This window comes from Lepidochelys kempii, chromosome 3 (assembly GCF_965140265.1).
Source record: "Lepidochelys kempii isolate rLepKem1 chromosome 3, rLepKem1.hap2, whole genome shotgun sequence".
NCBI lineage: Eukaryota > Metazoa > Chordata > Testudines > Cheloniidae > Lepidochelys > Lepidochelys kempii.
In genome coordinates this window covers 102,455,623-102,474,130 of record NC_133258.1, presented here as the reverse complement: position 1 = coordinate 102,474,130, position 18,508 = coordinate 102,455,623, and the positions used below count along the sequence as shown (strand labels likewise).

The following is an 18,508-nucleotide window of genomic DNA, read 5'->3' as shown; positions in this document are numbered from 1 at the left end:
ACTGTGAATGAGAACCTCTGAATAACAAGGCATTTAGTGGGAGCATTAGTAATAAGAACTGCCTCATGGATGACCCTGAAAATCAGACCTAAGCACAAGCATCATCTAACAAAAGGGCCCAGGAAAAAAAAAACAACCCTCAAAATTCTAAACCCTAAACAAAGCCAAACTCCCACTACTTGCTCTGGTTGTATGCATTCTGTCTTAATCTCACTTGTAATGAAAAAGGACAGCATTATCTTCTGTATCCTTGGAGTATTGCTCATCAGTAAATTCTGTAGAAAGGGTCACTTTATTTATCACAGCCCTGGTGATACTTACCATACTATTTGTGTGCATTGCAAATTGCACAGAACTCATGCAAGGCTAATCTGAGTTTCTCAACCATAATAAAACAGATGATGGGAAGAAAGGTCTAGTGGTTAAAGCACTAAATAAGGGTTCTACAGACCAGGGTTCAACTACTTGCACTGCCAAAGGATCCCTGTCTGACCTCAGAAAGGTCACATTGTCTCTCTGACTGTTCCCCACCTTATATATATTTATAGGGAATACACTTTCCTCTCAGGGGTGTGGTCAAGATCAGTGTGTGTTACAAATTGTGAGGTGGTTAGATGCTATTATAATGAAACGCTACAATTACCTTAGATATAAAACATCTTCACCATTCCAACAAAATACTAGATATGTCTGGGTGAGATATTAGGTGTCTTTGGATAAGAGTCCTTTATTTTCTACTTGTGAATCGTAACGCAGAGCAGAAAAAGAGACAAGTGGATAAACCAGCTCACAATTTATTTGAACTTTCACAAAGCTTTTTACAAAATCCTCACAAGAAGCTATTAAAGAAACTAGTAGTCAGGAGGTGAGAGGTAAAGTATTACCATGGATTAGAAACTAGCCAAGAGATAGAAAATAAAGAGTAAGGATAAATGCATTCAATTTGCCATATGGGAAGAGATTAGCAATTAAGTGCCCCAAAGATCTGTATCTGAAACATTGTTTAATGTATTTGCTAATGATCTGGATAAGAGGGTGAACATTCAGGTGGAAAAAAATCTGCGGACAATACAAAATTGTTTAATTTAGTCAGCACTGGAGCAGACTGCAAGGAACTCCAGAGGGACCTAACACGATGGCAGATTAAATTAATTACAGACAAGTGCAAGGAAATAACACTGTAAGGAATATTTTGAACTACTCATATACAATGTAAACTCACTGTGTCTGAGGAACGAGGCCTGAACCTTTGGAGGTTCCTCCATTGCTATTTTTAATCTATGAAAGAGGAGTTCCAGGAGAGTTCATTAACTCAGCCAGAGATTAGGGTCTACTTCAGGAGTGGGTGAGGTTCTGTGGCCTGCAACATGCAGGAGGTTAGACTAGGTGATCACGATGGTCCCTTCTGACCATAAAGCCTGTGAGTCTATGAGTTCCTTAACAGATCATCAAGGCACACTCTTTCTACTACATAGTTATAGAAATGTTTTAAAGGACAGACTTAATTTTTTTTAAGGTTAAAATGCTTCAGTTTAACAAAAAATCTGTCAAAATTCTATATTTGGAAAAGCCATAATACTGCATAATATGGCTCCTTCGTGTAGGGGCAACCAGGGGCTCCACTCCGCATGCTGTCCCCGCCCCAAGCACTGCCCCACAGCTCCCATTGGCCGGGAACCATGGCCAGCGGGAGCAGCAGGGGCGACGCCTGTGGACAGGGCAGCACGCAGCAGAGCCGCCTGGCTGCGCCTCCATGCAGGAGCTGGAGGAGGGATGTGCTGCTGCTTCTAGGAGCCGTTTGAGGTAAGCACCACCTGGAGTGTGCACCCCTGAGCCACCCCACTATGCCCCAACCCTCTGCCCCAGCCCTGATCGCCCTCTGAACCCCTCGGTCCCAGCCCGGGGCACCCTCCTGCACCCCAAACCCCTCATCCCCAGCCCCACCCCAGAGCCTGCATGCCCAGCTGGACCCCTCACCTCCCCCCTCCATGCCCCAACCCCCTTCCCCAGCCCTAATCCCCCTCCTGTACTCTGAACCCCTCGGTCCCAGCCCAGAGCACATTCCTACACCCCAAACCCCTCATCCCCAGCCCGCACCCCCAGCCAGACCCCTCATCCCCTCCTCCACCCCAACCCCAACTTTGTGAGCATTCCTGGCCCGCCATACAATTTCCATACCCCGATGTGGCCCTTGGGCCAAAAAGTTTGCCCATCCCTGCTCTAGGGTCTAAAGCAGTGCCTTCAACCTTTTTTCATTGGGGGACCCCTAAAAAAATTTCAAACGGAGGTGTGGCCCCTTTTGAAAATCTTAGATATAGTCTGAGGACCCCCATGAGTCCATGGACCGGAGATTGAAAACCACTAGTCTAGAATCCTTAGATTTGAATCTAAGCTCAGATGCCAACTTCAATCATATTGGAAACCCTTTCTTTCAAAAACAGAAATATAAAATATTACTGCACAATATTTAAAAATTAATTCTCCCTGGGTGAACAGAAACATAAATGATAAAGGAATTCAGGAGTATAAAATAAAATGTTTAACCTATATTTATACAGCACCGTTCCTGATGAAGAATCCCAGAGCATTTTATGAACTACTGGGATATACCATATAATGATAACTTCTCCCACCATCTAAATGCTGCCACTGCTGCAGTGGAAACAGGCAGCTGTTTAACACTACATGGTATTATTACAAGAGTTTAGTACTGGAAGTGAAGGACACCATATTCAATTGAAATTGCAAAGGGAATTTAGATAGAATGTAATAACCCAAATTAGAATTTAGACAGGAAATCAGGGCTAACACTCCTTAGTAAGAATAATATTGTTTGTTCTACCGTTTTTGTAAAGAAATAGAAAGAACTGGTTTACTGGATGAAGTTGTTTGGGTTTTTGTTGTCAACTGCAGTCCCATATAGAGCAAGAAAATTGGCATGTGAAGGGTCTTGCAGGTTCAGCATAGCCCAAGCTATAATGCATAAAAAACAGAATGTATTTATACTACTTCTCAGCATAGTACCTCCAGGGTCAATCCTGACAAAGCTCCCATCGACTTCACTCATTCAGGATCAGAGTCCGCCCCTTCCATTTTTCTCTCAGTTTGTAAAAGATCCTTTTTAACTGTTTCATAAAGGAACACAATAAGTGACATTCTAAATGAGAAGGGTGAGATCAGTTCTTTTTCTATAATCACAAGGTGCCGTTGGTATACTTGTTATATATGTATATTTGAAATAGCTTTAGAGATGTCTCTTCCCTCTCCTTATACTGCTTTTATGGGAAGTGTTTCTTGTATGCCACCCTGCTGAGATCTTGCAAGCTGCTGCCCTTAGACTACAATATTTTGTGAATTTTAACAGGCACACAGCTAATACTTCACCTGGTACCATCTAATAGGGTCCGCATAAATGTTTAAAATAGCCATCTGGAAACACGATATCTTGGAGTCCATAGCTGAATCAATTAAATGATCCAATTCATTTGTTAAACCACCTGGGTCACTGAAATGTGATGCCCTGGGACCAACTTCTGATGTGATTAATTGATCCATTTGTCCATTTCACATGTTTTAATTTGAAGAGTAAATTGAAATATTGTTAATTTGTTAACCTATATGCCATTGTAGTTAGCTTGTAATCTTTAAAACATGGACTGAATGTCACAGTAAGGAATCATTGTATCTTATTAGAGGTAACACAATGAACGAATGAAGATACTACAGCGTTCTTCATGCAACTATTTCCTTACAGTGATTAATTTAGACTAACAAACTCAATCATCTGATTTGTATTCTCCAGGGTAACGTTGTCATCAGCTTGGTCTTTTAACTGGGAAGAGTTTGCATGCATAGAAAATAAGGACATTTATGGGAGGAAGGAAGACTGTTAATCTTTAGGTTTAGTAGCCCAGTTAGATTACTAGACATGGAACTACTAATCCTTACCAGTCTCCAGAATTAGTTCAGGTCTGATGTCATTCAGTGCTTAAAATAAAGACTTCACCTTATCAAAATAGAAACTGAAATATCCCTTGGAAAGCAGGCAATTCCTCCTGAGGTGCCTTGTTCACTGTAGGCATAAGGCAGTAAGTGAATCCTCTACATGTAATGTAATAAGAATAGATAGTACCTATCATCCAGCTCTATCATTACTATGGAAACAATTACACATTTAAGAACTCTAGAAGCATTAGCTGTATCAAGATTGCATCTAGGAAAGGAGATTTTTTTTCAGTGTGATATTGTCAGGAATTACACTGTAATGGAATGGCTTCAGAAATAGACTTCTGGGATTCTGTATGGTAATTTTCAATAACCATGCACTACATTTTCACTTTGATTCACTACTGCCTTAAAATGAATTGTGTATATACCCATAACAAAGTCAGCTATTTATGTCATATCAGAACATGCCATCTTTTAACCTATCATCATTTAGTTGTGCCAAATAATTACTCATTAGACATTTCAGTATAATAACAATTAGGATGCTTCCTGTTAGCTCAGCAATAATTATCTCATGGGTTAATAACTGAGATGAATGATTAATGACAAACATTTTGCTGGATGTTGTATTTGAAATGTGTCACATTAAAGCAGTGGCTCCCAAACTTGTTCCATCACTTGTGCAGGGAAAGCCCCTGCCGGGCCGGGCCAATTTGTTTACCTGTCGCGTCAGCTGGTTCGGCTGATTGCGCCTCCCACTGGCCATGGTTTGCTGCTCCAGGTCCATGGGAGCTGCTGGAAGCAGCAGCCAGTAAGTCCCTCAGCCCGTGCTGCTTCCAGCAGCTCCCATTGGCCTGGAGCAGCAAAGCGCGGCCAGTGAGAGCCGCGATCGGTCGAACCTGCCGATGCGGCAGGTAAACAAACCGGCCCGGCCCAGCAGGGGCTTTCCCTGCACAAGCGGCAGAACAAGTTTGGGAACTACTGCATTAAAGCATTCACTTATTATTGTTCCATCAGCTCTAGTAATAAATGACTTAGATTTGGACTTGGTTGGCTCTACAGGTGCTGTAGGATCATTCTGCAACATTGTGACATCACAACAAAACATCCCATGGTGCAGACATAACAAAAATATACCATGACATTGTGGAATGATTATGTTCTTATTTGTAAAAAGAACAGGAGGACTTGTGGCACCTTAGAGACTAACCAATTTATTTGAGCATAAGCTTTCGTGAGCTGTAGCTCACTTAAAGCTATGCTCAAATAAATTGGTTAGTCTCTAAGGTGCCACAAGTCCTCCTTTTCTTTATGCGAATACAGACTAACACGGCTGTTACTCTGAAACCTGTTCTTATTTGTGAGAAAACAATTTTTCAGGATATTTAAATGCTCCTACAATTATAGCTTCCAGAATGTGATAAAATCTTGGATAATCCTGCAAAAGCTGAGGTTTCCACCTCAGAGTTTGTTTATCCCAGGAGATTGTTGTTATAGTATTTTATGAATAGGAAACACCCACATTGTGTCATCTAAATAACACATGGATAGGTGTGTTACTCACTCTGCAATCCATGCTAAAAAAATTCTTGTAACGGATGATTTTATGCCAGTCAGGGGATAGCCACTAGGCTGAGAAGTGAGAACCACTTTGTATGAGGATTGAGAGTTAAAAGGTTACAGGAATAAAACAAGGATGGAGAGAAGCAGCTGGGAGGAGAACAGGTGGAGGATGGAGGAGGGTGATGCAGCAGCAGCAAATGGTAATTCGTGGATGGTATCGATCCATTGCTCGTGTTTGTGGTTTTTCTATGCCAGTGGACTCTTTCAATAAAAATAGAGATGGGTCACTCATTTATTTTCTATTTATTAACTGGATTTCTAGTATACTGGAAAAATTTCCCCAACTTTCCTCTATTATTTGAATGTAATTCCGAAAACTGCTTACAGTATCTGAATGGAATTCTTAACAGCACTTACAGGCACTGATTTTCAAAGGGTTTTACCAGACACAATCCCTGGGGAAAACAGCGACTTAGAAATTTCACTTTCTGCTTTAAACTGCAACTAGATCAACCACTTTACATCCAGCCAGCCTGCAGAAGGAGGTGGAGTAGCCATTGTATTCCCTTCCAGCTCAAATGCAGGAAAACCCCACTAAAATCAAAATGATTTGAATATGTCCATTTAATCTATGAGACCACAGAGACAAAACTGAACTGGACATCCTGCTAATCTATAAGCCACAAGATATCACTGGCTTCCCAGAGGAGCTGGTAAAATACACTTTCTGACAAGGTGATGAAGTTCTTAAGAATCAACATCAGACTCATTGTCTTGGTAGATTTCAGTATCCACATAGATGAAGCCTCTGTTATGACAGTCCAAAGCCCTTTACCCAAACACTCCACTTTGGTTTCTCCTAGGTGTTATTTGCCCCCCAGCTGGCTGTTACTAGAATGAATTTTTGGACTGGGCATGGACATCAGAAATGCAAGAACCACCATCCTATCCTGGTCAGATCTTTGCTACCCCCAGGCAGAAACTCTTCCCATTGCAAGGTCAGAAGAAACCACCACCATGGTCCATCCACAAATACTCTCTCAATGCCTAGCTGAATCCAGCACCTGAATGAAAAGCAGCTAGTTAAAACTGAATGCAGGTAAGAATAAGGAAATGTTCACGGACAAAGAGTTATTTACATGAGGGAACCCACAGCAGTTAAACTTTCCTGCATGCATAATCACTTTTGTTCTTCAGTTTGGTTCTTTGTCACACCCTGCACCCCACTTTTGGGTTTGGAAAGGGGGAGAGGTATGCTTCTGATTGTTATGTCACTCTGTAGCCTTTAGGTTTCAGAGTAGCAGCTGTGTTAGTCTCTATTCACAAAAAGAAAAGGAGTACTAGTGGCACCTTAGAGACTAACCAATTTATTTGAGCATAAGCTTTTGTGAGCTATAGCTCACTTCATCGGATGCATTCAGTGGAAAATACAGTGAGGAGATTTATATACACACAGAACATGAAAAAATGGGTGTTATCATACACACTGTAAGGAGAGTGATCACTTAAGATGAGCTATTACTAGCAGGAGAGTGGGGAGGGGGGACCTTTTGTAGTGATAATCAAGGTGGGCCATTTCCAGCAGTTCACAGGAACGTCTGAGGAACAGTGGGGTGTGTATGTGGGGGGAAATAAACATGGGGAAATAGTTTTACTTTGTGTAATGACACATCCACTCCCAGTCTCTATTCAAGCCTAAGTTAATTGTATCCAGTTTGCAAATTAATTCCAATTCAGTAGTCTCTCGCTGGAGTCTGTTTTTGAAGTCTTTTTTTTTGTAATATTGCGACCTTTAGGTCTGAAATCGAGTGACCAAAGAGATTGAAGTGTTCTCCGACCGGTTTATGAATGTTATAATTCTTGACATCTGATTTGTGTCCATTTATTCTTTTACGTAGAGACTGTCCAGTTTGACCAATGTACATGGCAGAGGGGCATTGCTGGCACATGATGGCATAGATCACATTGGTGGATGTGCAGGTGAACGAGCCTCTGATAGTGTGGCTGATGTGACTGGGTCCTATGATGGTGTCCCCTGAATAGATATGTGGACACAGTTAGCAACGGGCTTTTTTGCAAGGATAGGTTCCTGGGTTAGTGGTTCTGTTGTGTGGTGTGTGGTTGCTGGTGAGTATTTGCTTCAGGTTGGGGGGCTGTCTGTAGGCAAGGACTGGCCTGTCTCCCAAGATTTGTGAAAGTGATGGGTCATCCTTCAGGATAGGTTGTAGCCTTTAGGTCCTTTGGGCCATTATGCTATTGATGTGTAAATAGCCATGGTGACAAAAAATGTACATATCCATGCTCTACTGTCCAGAAGATTGCACCTCATCTTATCAGACACAGACCTGGCCAGGGTGACCGATGTATTTGTGACTCTTGGGCTTGATTACTGGAACTTATATCTAGGAACAAAACCACACACCCTGAAAAAGACCATTTGCTCAGTAAACCTGTGCTCCACTCGGGATTTGATCCAAAGCCCACTGAAACCAATGGGAGCCTTTCCATTGACTTTAGTGGGGTTTGGGTTAGACTATCTCTGCATTGGCTCCCAATAAAATACAGAGTCCGGTTCAAGGTCTGTCGTGATAGTCAAAACCTTCCATTTAATTGTTCCTAGCTACTTGAGAGATTGTCTCTCCATCCACCATGTCCTCCTACAACTGCTATGATCCATTAAAACCATGAAACTGTCAGCCAGTAAGGGGAGGTCCCGAGTGTGAGAAACAGAAGTTTCACAGGAGCTGGTGCTAAACTATGGAGCGAGAGATAAGAGTGACCATGAACACACCACCTCCCAGACTAAAGTTGCTTTCCCACAATAATTTGTGCAGAGAGAGAAAAAGAGAAACAAAGATCCTACAAACATAGGAAAGAAAGAAAAATATTTGAACAATTTTAATTCCTTGGGAGATGCTCAAATACTATAGTACTGATGAGAGAAAGAGACAGAGAGAGAGAGAATGTGGGAGGTGTCACATTGAGTTTCAGATCTGTGAAACCCAAAGTTCTATGAAAAGTATGGTACAAGCCTGGGGACTATGTCAGATTGGGAAATCATACTTGATAAGAATGAGATTATTGAGAAATATGGAATTACGGAAAAGGGGAAATCATACTTGATAAGAATGAGATTATTGAGAAATATGGAATTATGGAAAACTTGGGAACCTTAAGAATGTGACTGAAGGAGAACGATCTGCTGTCTAGTAATTAAGCACAGGAAAGCAAACACCTCTGGGGGTGCAGGGCATAGGCTAATGCAGAGCCTGATCTTGCTTCCAAGGAAGCAAACAGAAAAACTTCAGTGGGAGCAGGATTGGGCCCTTAGCGAGGACATTAAGAGCTATTTACATAGCAGCAGCAGTGGAAGAGAAAGACCACCATCCAAGACAGGTAATTGTATATGTGAGTTCAAAGGAGATTTTGCATTAATGTTTGTTAACAGACAGGAGATGGAAAACAAACCTATTGGGCAGAAAAAATGGATATTAATTACTTCGCTCAGCTAGAGCACCTGTGCAAATATCACCATCCCTATTCAGGTAAACCTGAGCACTCCATGGCTGATATATGACAATGCCGATTAGCACCTGACCACTTCACAGGGAGCACAGAATAAAACTGGCAGGTCTGCAAAGCAAAAAAGAGAGATTCTAGGGAGAGAAATGGAGACAAGGGACTTGTCTATACTGACAGCGCTGCAGCTGCACCAGTCAGCTGCGCCCTGTAGCTCTTCTTCTAGTTACTCCACCTCCCCAAGAGGTGGTAGCTCACTGGTCGACATAGCGCTGTCTACACCAGGGGTTAGATCGGTATAACTACGTCACGCAGGGGGGTAGATTTTCCACACCCCAGAGCAACATAGGTAGACCCACATAAGTTTGTAGTGTGGATCAGGGATAGAGTTGTGGGGGAACTGGTTTGCTCATGAGATTTTTTGAGATTTTGAATTGTTTCCCATCCCAGAGCAGGACAAAAAGTCAAAACTTTGAAAAAATTTGGCAAACCAAAAATCAGATTTTTTTTTTGATTGGGTCAATCGAACATTACATTTCCATAATTCTGAAATGTTTCATTGTGATTTTGACCTTTTTATTTTATTTTTTACTAAAAGTCAATATGGGATGTTTCAACAGTTTCAAAATGCACTCCATTTTGTGTTTGTTTTGTTTTTTATTTGGGGGGTTTCGTTGTTGTTTGCTGTTTGTTTTCCAAAACCCGGGAGATTCGTCAAAAGGGACCCTTTCCTGCAAACAGTTTCTGTTTAAAAGAATCAGTGTGTTCTGACCCAAAAAAAAAGGTCTAAAAATTCCCCACTAGCTCTCGTGGGAACCCCTTTCAGAAAGACTGAACTTCACAGACATCAGGGGCTGGAACACTGATTCTATGATGACAAGAAAGCCACTTTTCCCACCATGCACTGATCTTGGAGCAGCACAATAGCATGCTACTACTTCCTAAGCACTGCAGTGGGACTCAGGAGACCTGAGTTCTAGTCCTGGCTGGCCTGCTGGGTGACTGTGGGCAAGCCACTTCATCTCTCTGTGACTCAGTTTCCCCAGCTGTAAAGTGGTAATAATGATATTGACCTCCTTTGTAAAGTGCTTTGAGGTCTAGTGATGAAGAACACTATATCAGAGGTAGGTAATAATAAGGACATGGTCTAATTCTTCTTTAGAAACCTAAATAGGGACTTAGATGCTTTACTCTAGGCACCCAGTTAAAAAAAATTATGTCAGTAAAGGTGTGTGTGAAACCAAGAGAAAGGCTTGATAAAGAAAAGAATTGGCAAGTCACCTTGAAAAATGCCCCCCTCCTTTGGAAATACAAATCTATAGACCATGGAGAGCATGTTCGATCTCTGGCTACATTCAAGATACAGGGACAAAGCCATGCAAGCTTACTCCATCCACTCCCCACGATTCTCAAGCAAGTGCACAACACCTAATGATCAAAGATGACAAAGAATGCTAAAATCTAAAAGAATCAGCACAGACCCCTGACTTTACTCCATCACTACAGAGAGGTTAAAGAACAATGGGACCAGTATAGTCTCTGGATCATGTTTAGATCTGGAGCTGGATTAATAGAACTCAGAGAAACTAGACTTCTGATGCCAGTGTCACAACATAGAATCATAGGGTTGGAAGGGACCTCAGGAGGTCATTTAGTCCAACCCCCTGCTCAAAGCAGAACCACTCCCCAATTTTTGCCCCAGATCCCTAAATGGCCCCCTCAAGGCTTGAACTCACAACCCTATGTTTAACAGGCTAATGCTCAAACCACTGAGCTACCCCTCCCCCAAACACAGGAGGGGAGTCAGAGAAAGAAACAGTGACCTGTTTCCACCCAGTTTCAAACTGGGAACCTTTCACGTGTTAGGCGAATGTGATAACCACTACACTATGGAAACCCAACTTAAAAACAGGGCTGTTTCTGCCTCATTCTGAATCAGGGACCTTTCGTGTGTGAGGTGAACATTACACTACAGAAACAAAATGAGAGTAAGGAAGTGTTCCTTTTTCCTACAGCTATGTAGCTCCTAGCTGACCTCAACCTCAGATTAACATGAGGTTTATTACAGGTTAAGCAAAACTGTTATGTGACTAGCAACAACTGAGCAGGACAGAATCAAAATAGCCAAGCAAAGTGTCAAGGGCATCTCTGGACCCATCATATCCAGCACCAGCTGGTCGTAGCTTATTTGCAGCAGGTTATTAGAAGTGTAACACAACAAAAACAAAACAAACAAGAAGATATGATTGATTTACAACTTTCTTGCATCACTCCAGATAAATACATAAAATTGAGACACTACTATATTTATGCTTCATCTTTTGCTGATTTGGAGCTATAATTGACCCTGCAGAAGTATTTTCCCTCTAACAGTCATACGCCTCCTCAAATTTCTAAGCTGTCAACATACAGTGCTGAGAGCTTATTAAAGATTACAGATGACTGAATCATCATGAAATGATTTTTGAGAGCTCCAGGCAAGCATTTATAAAAGATGTTTCACAGACGGAAAAAAAGAAGGAAAGCCCCTTTAGCACTGATTGGGAACTATATGTAGGGCATCAGAATTAAAGCCTAGAAACTAGGTTTGTTTCAATTTGTGCCCATCAGAGCTTTGCTGAACAAGACAGAGAAACGCTGGCAAGCAGCCACTGACGAGACAGTACTGACAGGAAATAAGGGGAAACACAGTAACAGACAAGCGTACTGTGTCTAGTTGATTTCACAGTTACATAGAAAGAAATCCCAATGCAGGGGACTATTCCATATACTGCGTACGCTGATTTCTCACAGGGATAATTGCTGATTTGCAAAGAAGTACCAGGATAGAAAGGAAAATTTATATCAAACCACAGATTTCAATGAGATCTGGAGAATTGAACTTGGTGTTCAGGAGAGAAAAATAAAATAGGAAGAGGATCTATTGCAATAAAAACGTTGTGATGGAGCACAATGGCAAATAAATACGTGAAACTAACTGAAGGGAAAGTAAGTGGAGAGGAATCTAGCTATGGGAGGATAAAAAATGAGTTCACAGCATCAAACTGAGGAGAACATTTTCAGGCAAGATTTGTACGTGGTTACATACTCTAACTGGTCACGTAGTTAGTTGTTATTATTAACCATGTTTATTCGGTGATGTGCCTAGGGACTAAGGGCATGCTCTGGAATTTAAATTTGACCGTTAGAGCAGCGGAGAGGGGCTGGGTCCAGGGCTAGAACAGCAGCTGGGGCTGGGGCTGGAGCAGCGGCTGGGGCTGGGGCAGTGAACAGCAGTCAGTCGCTGGGGCTGGGGCAGCAGCTGGAGACTGGGTCCAGGGCCGGAGCAGCAGCTTGGACTAGGTCTGGGGCTGGAGCAGAAATATATATATATTTAGATGAATCCTGGGGGGAGGGGGATACACATGCTTGTTGCCCCTTCTGCACGTTCTTGCCAGGGACTAACCAAGAATGGGCCCCATTGTTCTAGACATTGCACAAACACAGAATAGTAGCTGGTTCCTGCCCCTGAAAAGCTTACAATCTAAACAGTCAAGACAGAAGAAGGGTAAGGAAAAGGGATGGACCAGAGCGACCGACGTGATGGCAGAAAATATCACGTTAGTTCCACAGTTGGTTTAATTTTTTTGGGCTGGATTTAGTAGAGGGTGGGATAAACTAAACAGAAAGACAAAAGAAGGGAGGGGATTAGGGGGTGGGGGGACAGGGACAGAGTGGGGTTATGAGGGAGGGGGAAGAAATTCGGAGGGGTAATGAGATGAAGGGACTGTGAGCAAAGTGGTGGGAGGCGGTTGTAGCAAACAGCCAATCAGCATAAGCAAGTTGAAACTGTAGAAAATATTATCGGTATCCATGGGTCCCTAATGAAACTGTTTTGCAGCTGCTCTGCCAGGTTCAGTGTCTGTCTGGCTCCTCCCTGCAGTTTCTTTCCAAAGGTCACATTGCTGGCAGGATGGGCGACACCACCTGGGTCCTAGTCCCCTCTTCATCTGAGTGTGGGGAGTGCTGGGCAGAATCTGAGGCCACTGGGATTCTCAGGTGGAGGCACAGCGTGGAAGGTTTGCAGTTGTGTTTGAGCACAGAGATCAGAGTTTACACTATGTGTTACCCCCCATATATTTATTGTACTTTATTTAGTGTATTTATTTATTTGTTTTCTTTTGTAGAATGATCTAAACACTGGTACAACAAATATAAAAATACATTCCAAAAACTACAGATTTGATCCATATAACCACTAAATCCTCTGCACTCATCCAACCCAACCCAACAGTAACTTTACTTACTTCAACCCACTCACACCCTCCCTCAACAGCCTGGGGAAATAGAGAATGACACAAAGGTCAACAAATTCAAGCTCTGTGAAACCAAGGGGAGAAGTGTGCTCCAGTTGAGGGTCTCTCACTGAGAGCTCCTTCCTAGAAATACTCTTTCCATATAAAACTGAGGGCTCCTAGCTACAAGTACCTCAATTGACCTCTACAGCTGTAGTATCACATGAAGAGATGGGAAGGCTCTAAACCATTCATGTTCAGCCTTTGGGACTTAAAGGTCAAAAGCAACACCTTGAATTGCACCCAGGAATGAAGTGGAAGCCAATGCAGCTCATGGAGCATTGCGGTAATGTATGCCCTGGGAGGAGCCCCAGGCAACAAGCCAACAGCTATGCTTTGCTCCAGTTATAATTTCCAAAGATTCTTAGAGTGTAGCCAAATTTTGCAGTGTTCAAATTGTGCAAGGCACTTGGCAGAATAAATTAAGAGACAAATTTCCTGTCCTGAATAATTTACAATCTAAATTTAGACATGACATTACAAATGAGGTGACACAGCAGAAGTGATTAGAAGGTATGAGGAGAGGATGTCTTTCCTTCCATATGGGACAGTGTGAGAAGATGGATGAAGTCAGGAATGGGAGAAATGAATGAAGAGCTCATCAAAGCTCTTGTTATTGATGGGGTGGAGGAGCAGAATGGGGTACCAAATAGGAGAGAAGCTCAAAGAGGTAGGCCAGGCTGAGTCACAAAGCCAGGAAAGCCAGAATAAGTGGTTTGAACTTGATGTGCTGGGCAATGACACGCCAGTGGGGGGAGGAAGATGATTTTAGCGGCACCATTTTTGGACAGTCTGAAAAGGAATGATGGATCAGGATGGCAAAAGAGGAGAATGTTGCAATATTAGCCATGCCTTGCAAATGGCCATATCAAATACAAGACCTCCCCAGAGATCACTGCTGCCAAGTGGTCTTCTACAAGCACGGAGTGGGGACCAAGATTTGCTGTTTCTGTGGATATATTGACAGGCAGCAATAACACCCAGAACAGGAAAGCAATTGTGCTATACAATGAGGCTTTTGACAGGAAACACATAGGGACTGATATTTTACAGAAACGTATCCACATTAATAGCAGAACCTTATAAAGTGGCTAAAAGCATGAGAGAATCTGATGCCATCCAGAAGAGATAGAAGTTAGACACACATGCATTCACACACCTACTCAGAGATTGTGGATTTTCTAGTAAATTCAGTGATAAATGTTTACATCTTTCTCACATATCAGATATACATGTTCATGCTTCTCCCACAACCACGGTCAAAATACAGGTATGCAAATCAGTGCAAAAGGGGATGAGGAGGGTGGAGAACATGAATAAATCAAGTCTGGGAAAGTACATATTGCCTAATTTTGAACTCACTCACGCTGTGGATTTAAAAATTCAGCCTGAATTCAAATGCAGTTGGGTTTGTGCTCCATTAGAAGAGACTGTAAAAAAGGCAGCAGAGATTGGAGTGATAAACATTCTCCTGGGAAAAACAGATTCAGTATGCAGCACATAGCCACCCCCCGTCCCCGCTGCCACCCCGACCCATTTGTGGCGGCCTACCTTCTTGGGGATGTTCTTCTGTCCTAATACATATCATAGACTTCCCTCCAGATAACAAACATGGGCTAGATCCTCAGCTAGTGTAAACTGGTCTAGTGCCACTGATTTCTGACATGATATATTTTTAAAAGGTGAATCATCCCTGGTGAAAATGGGTTTAAATTACAGGTGGAAACTTTGGGGACTAGAAACAGTTTTACAAGCCTAAAATATTTTGTGAGGTTCTCAAAAGCTCAGAGTTTATAAGGCTCACCTACCACTAGTAAGCAATAGAAACATCTTGCCCAAATGAGCAAATCCATTGTATTCTTCCCTCTTGCTTGATAACCTAAGAAACAATCACTGCAAGTTAAACCTGCCAAAGATGCGGTTTTACCTCATGTAAGTCCACCTCTTTTCCTTGTTTCCAGTTCTGCAGAACCAGCTTTTGACTGTCCTCTGCACTAGTATGGATGGGGAAGGATAGTCTTTCCTCACCTTATGCTCTTCACAATCAAGGACCAGTCACAACTGTAGCCCTTGAGCACAAGGGCTGTGTGAGGCTAACAAGAAAGGGAAAAATCCAGATAGATGTTCAGCCAGAGAGGAGACCACACCCATGTAAGGAAGCACGCTTTGAACCCTGTAGCAAGGACCGTGATCCCCCTCAACACCAGACAGTTCCTCAATGCGTCACACAAGGTCTCCCATAGCTTTCAGTGAGTTATGGATGCCTCGCAATAGCCCTAGTGTGATTCAATTTCTTAAAAGCAATATAGTGCCTAGAGCTGGTTGAAGGAAAACAATGACCAGCTCTACTAGAGCGTTTTAAAGGCTGGGGAGGTATATGTTAGGATATAGATATTCAGGCCTGTCTGCAAAGGCCTATACTTTAAGAATTTAGGTGTATTCTTATCACTTGGCTAGTTCTAGAGGTATAAAAGAAAGAATCAAAATCACTGTCTGCTGGTGTAAGGGCCTTCTCTTAGTGTGACAGTCTGAGGCCCTGTTCTTAGGTTAAGGCCTTTGGCTAAGCAGCAGAGGCAGCCATAAGCTAGGAAGCGAACAATCACATCCTCACATTCCAAACTAGTCACATTGAAATAAGGTGCTGTCACGGTTCCTCCCCCACTCTGAACTCTAGGGTACAGATGTGGGGACCTGCATGAAAAACCTCCTAAGCTTATCTTTACCAGCTTAGGTCAAAACTTCCCCAAGGTACAAAATATTACCCCCGTTATCCTTGGACTGGCCGCTACCACCACCAAACTAATACTGGTTACTGGGGAAGAGCTGTTTGGACGCGTCCTTCCCCACAAAATACTTCCCAAAACCTTGCACCCCACTTCCTGGACAAGGTTTGGTAAAAAGCCTCACCAATTTGCCTAGGTGACTACAGACCCAGACCCTTGGATCTTAAGAACAATGAACAATCCTCCCAACACTTGCACTCCCCCTTTCCTGGGAAATGTTGGATAAAAAGCCTCACCAATTTGCATAGGTGACCACAGACCCAAACCCTTGGATCTGAAAACAATGAAAAAGCATTCAGTGTTTTACAAGAAGACTTTTAATAAAAAATAGAAGTAAATAGAAATAAAGAAATCCCCCCTGTAAAATCAGGATGGTAGATATCTTACAGGGTAATTAGATTCAAAAACATAGAGAACCCCTCTAGGCAAAACCTTAAGTTACAAAAAAGATACACAGACAGAAATAGTTATTCTATTCAGCACAATTCTTTTCTCAGCCATTTAAAGAAATCATAATCTAACACATACCTAGCTAGATTACTTACTAAAAGTTCTAAGACTCCATTCCGGTTCTGTCCCCGGCCAAGACGACTACAGACAGACACAGACCCTTTGTTTCTCTCCCTCCTCCCAGCTTTTGAAAGTATCTTGTCTCCTCATTGGTCATTTTGGTCAGGTGCCAGCGAGGTTACCTTTAGCTTCTTAACCCTTTACAGGTGAGAGGAGCTTTCCCCTGGCCAGGAGGGATTTCAAAGGGGTTTACCCTTCCCTTTATATTTATGACAGGTGCTATTGGGCTGTTAGGCACTATCAGGACAGGATTGTATTCCTATCACCTCCAGAGAAAGGGAAGTGCCTAGAAAATGTAAAAGGAAACTTAGTTTGATAGCATCCTGTCTGGCAAGAACTCACTTATCAATAGCTGGGATGTGAAATCCTCACTTCTGTACTGTCTTGTCATTATAGTTCCCACTTTGCTATTGTTTGTCTGTATAATCTCTGTCTGGTTCTGTGATTGTTCCTGTCTGCTGAATAATTAATTTTGCTGGGTGTAAACTAATTAAGGTGGTGGGATATAATTGGTTACATAATCATGTTACAATATGTTAGGATTGGTTAGTTAAATTTCAGGAAAATGATTGGTTAAGGTATAGCTAAGCAGAACTCAAGTTTTACTATATAATTTGTAGTCAATGAGGAAGTGAGTGGGTGTGGGTGGGAGGGGATGGGTGTGTGGGTGGGGGAGATGAGAACAGGGAATGGGGGTAAGAAAATTGGAATAATGTTTGGCTAAGGGCAGGAATGGGAACAGGGACACAGGTGTAAGGCTCTGTGGTGTCAGAGCTGGGAAGGAGGATACTAAGGAAGGAAACTGGAATCATGCTTGCTGGAAGTTCACCCCAATAAACATTGAATTGTTTGCACCTTTGGACTTCGGGTATTGTTGCTTTCTGTTCATGCGAGAAGGACCAAGGAAGTAAGTGGGTAAAGGAATAAGCCCCCTAACAGTATAAACCACTGATGAAAAAATTCTTCCTTTTTCAAAATGGAAATGTTGTGTCCCTGATATCTGATTGCTATCCTCCTTACTTTTGTATGTCTATAATCTCAAAAGTCAGATCCTTTCCCTCTTCTCAAGGAGACCATCTTTGCCTCCCACAATGTTTCATGTGGGAGCAGAACAGGTGACATCAGTTCTGAGCAAATCTATGGAAAACAAGTGTTTCCCAAGATAGCGCTGGCCTGAAGAGAGCACCTCATCTCAAGCACACTGAATGACAACTGAGACCACATTTGTAGCATTTGCATTTGTGTGTCTGCTAGGTACAGAAAGAAAAACACAACTGAGGCAAAACCCAACTCCCATGAAAATCTAAAGGACTCTTTTTTGTTTACTTCAGTGGAAATCGGATGAGGTTCTTGGTTCTTGTAACAAAACATTCAATTTATGAGAACAACATCTAGTTATTGGAAGAAATTCAATGCAAGTGTACATACAGCCAATAACAGTAGAGCCTTATGCCTCTCACTTCCTCAGTCCTCTTTCCAGCTTCAGGATCTTACTTCCCAATACCAATTCTACAGATATACAACAACAATTTCCCTGCTGTGTTCCTATTGTGCTACAATAAATGCCAAAAGATACCTACAGTCCAGAGAGTGCAGAATAGCTCTTCTGTTTACTAATTTAGAATCAGATCAGAAATGACTTTCAGCATATGCATGTATGTACTTTGTGCCTGTTAATCAACCATCTTAATGCATTTATTAAATGCAAGGTCCTTGTGGTATTTAAAAATGTGATGCCCTATGAGGCCATCCCTGGCATGTGGAGAACAGGAAATAATCTCCTTGTTATCA

General features: G+C 42.3%; 1 protein-coding gene and 1 non-coding gene across 4 annotated transcripts in view; both read right to left on the bottom strand.

Moving 5' to 3' along the window:
• Nucleotides 1-18,508, bottom strand: part of LOC140909032 (uncharacterized) — a 116,926-nt gene that overhangs the window by 30,817 nt on the left and 67,601 nt on the right. The window contains exon 1 of one of the 3 annotated variants that reach the window (XR_012158054.1): nt 3,025-3,112. The exons of the other annotated variants lie outside the window; for them this stretch is intronic. The gene's annotated coding sequence lies outside the window, so the exon portion shown is untranslated. Of the gene's footprint in view, nt 1-3,024; nt 3,113-18,508 lie in introns of those variants that run through there. 3 annotated transcript variants of the gene reach the window in all.
• On the bottom strand, nt 10,855-10,927 carry TRNAV-AAC (transfer RNA valine (anticodon AAC)). Its single transcript has one exon. It is a non-coding gene; the product is annotated as a tRNA-Val (tRNA).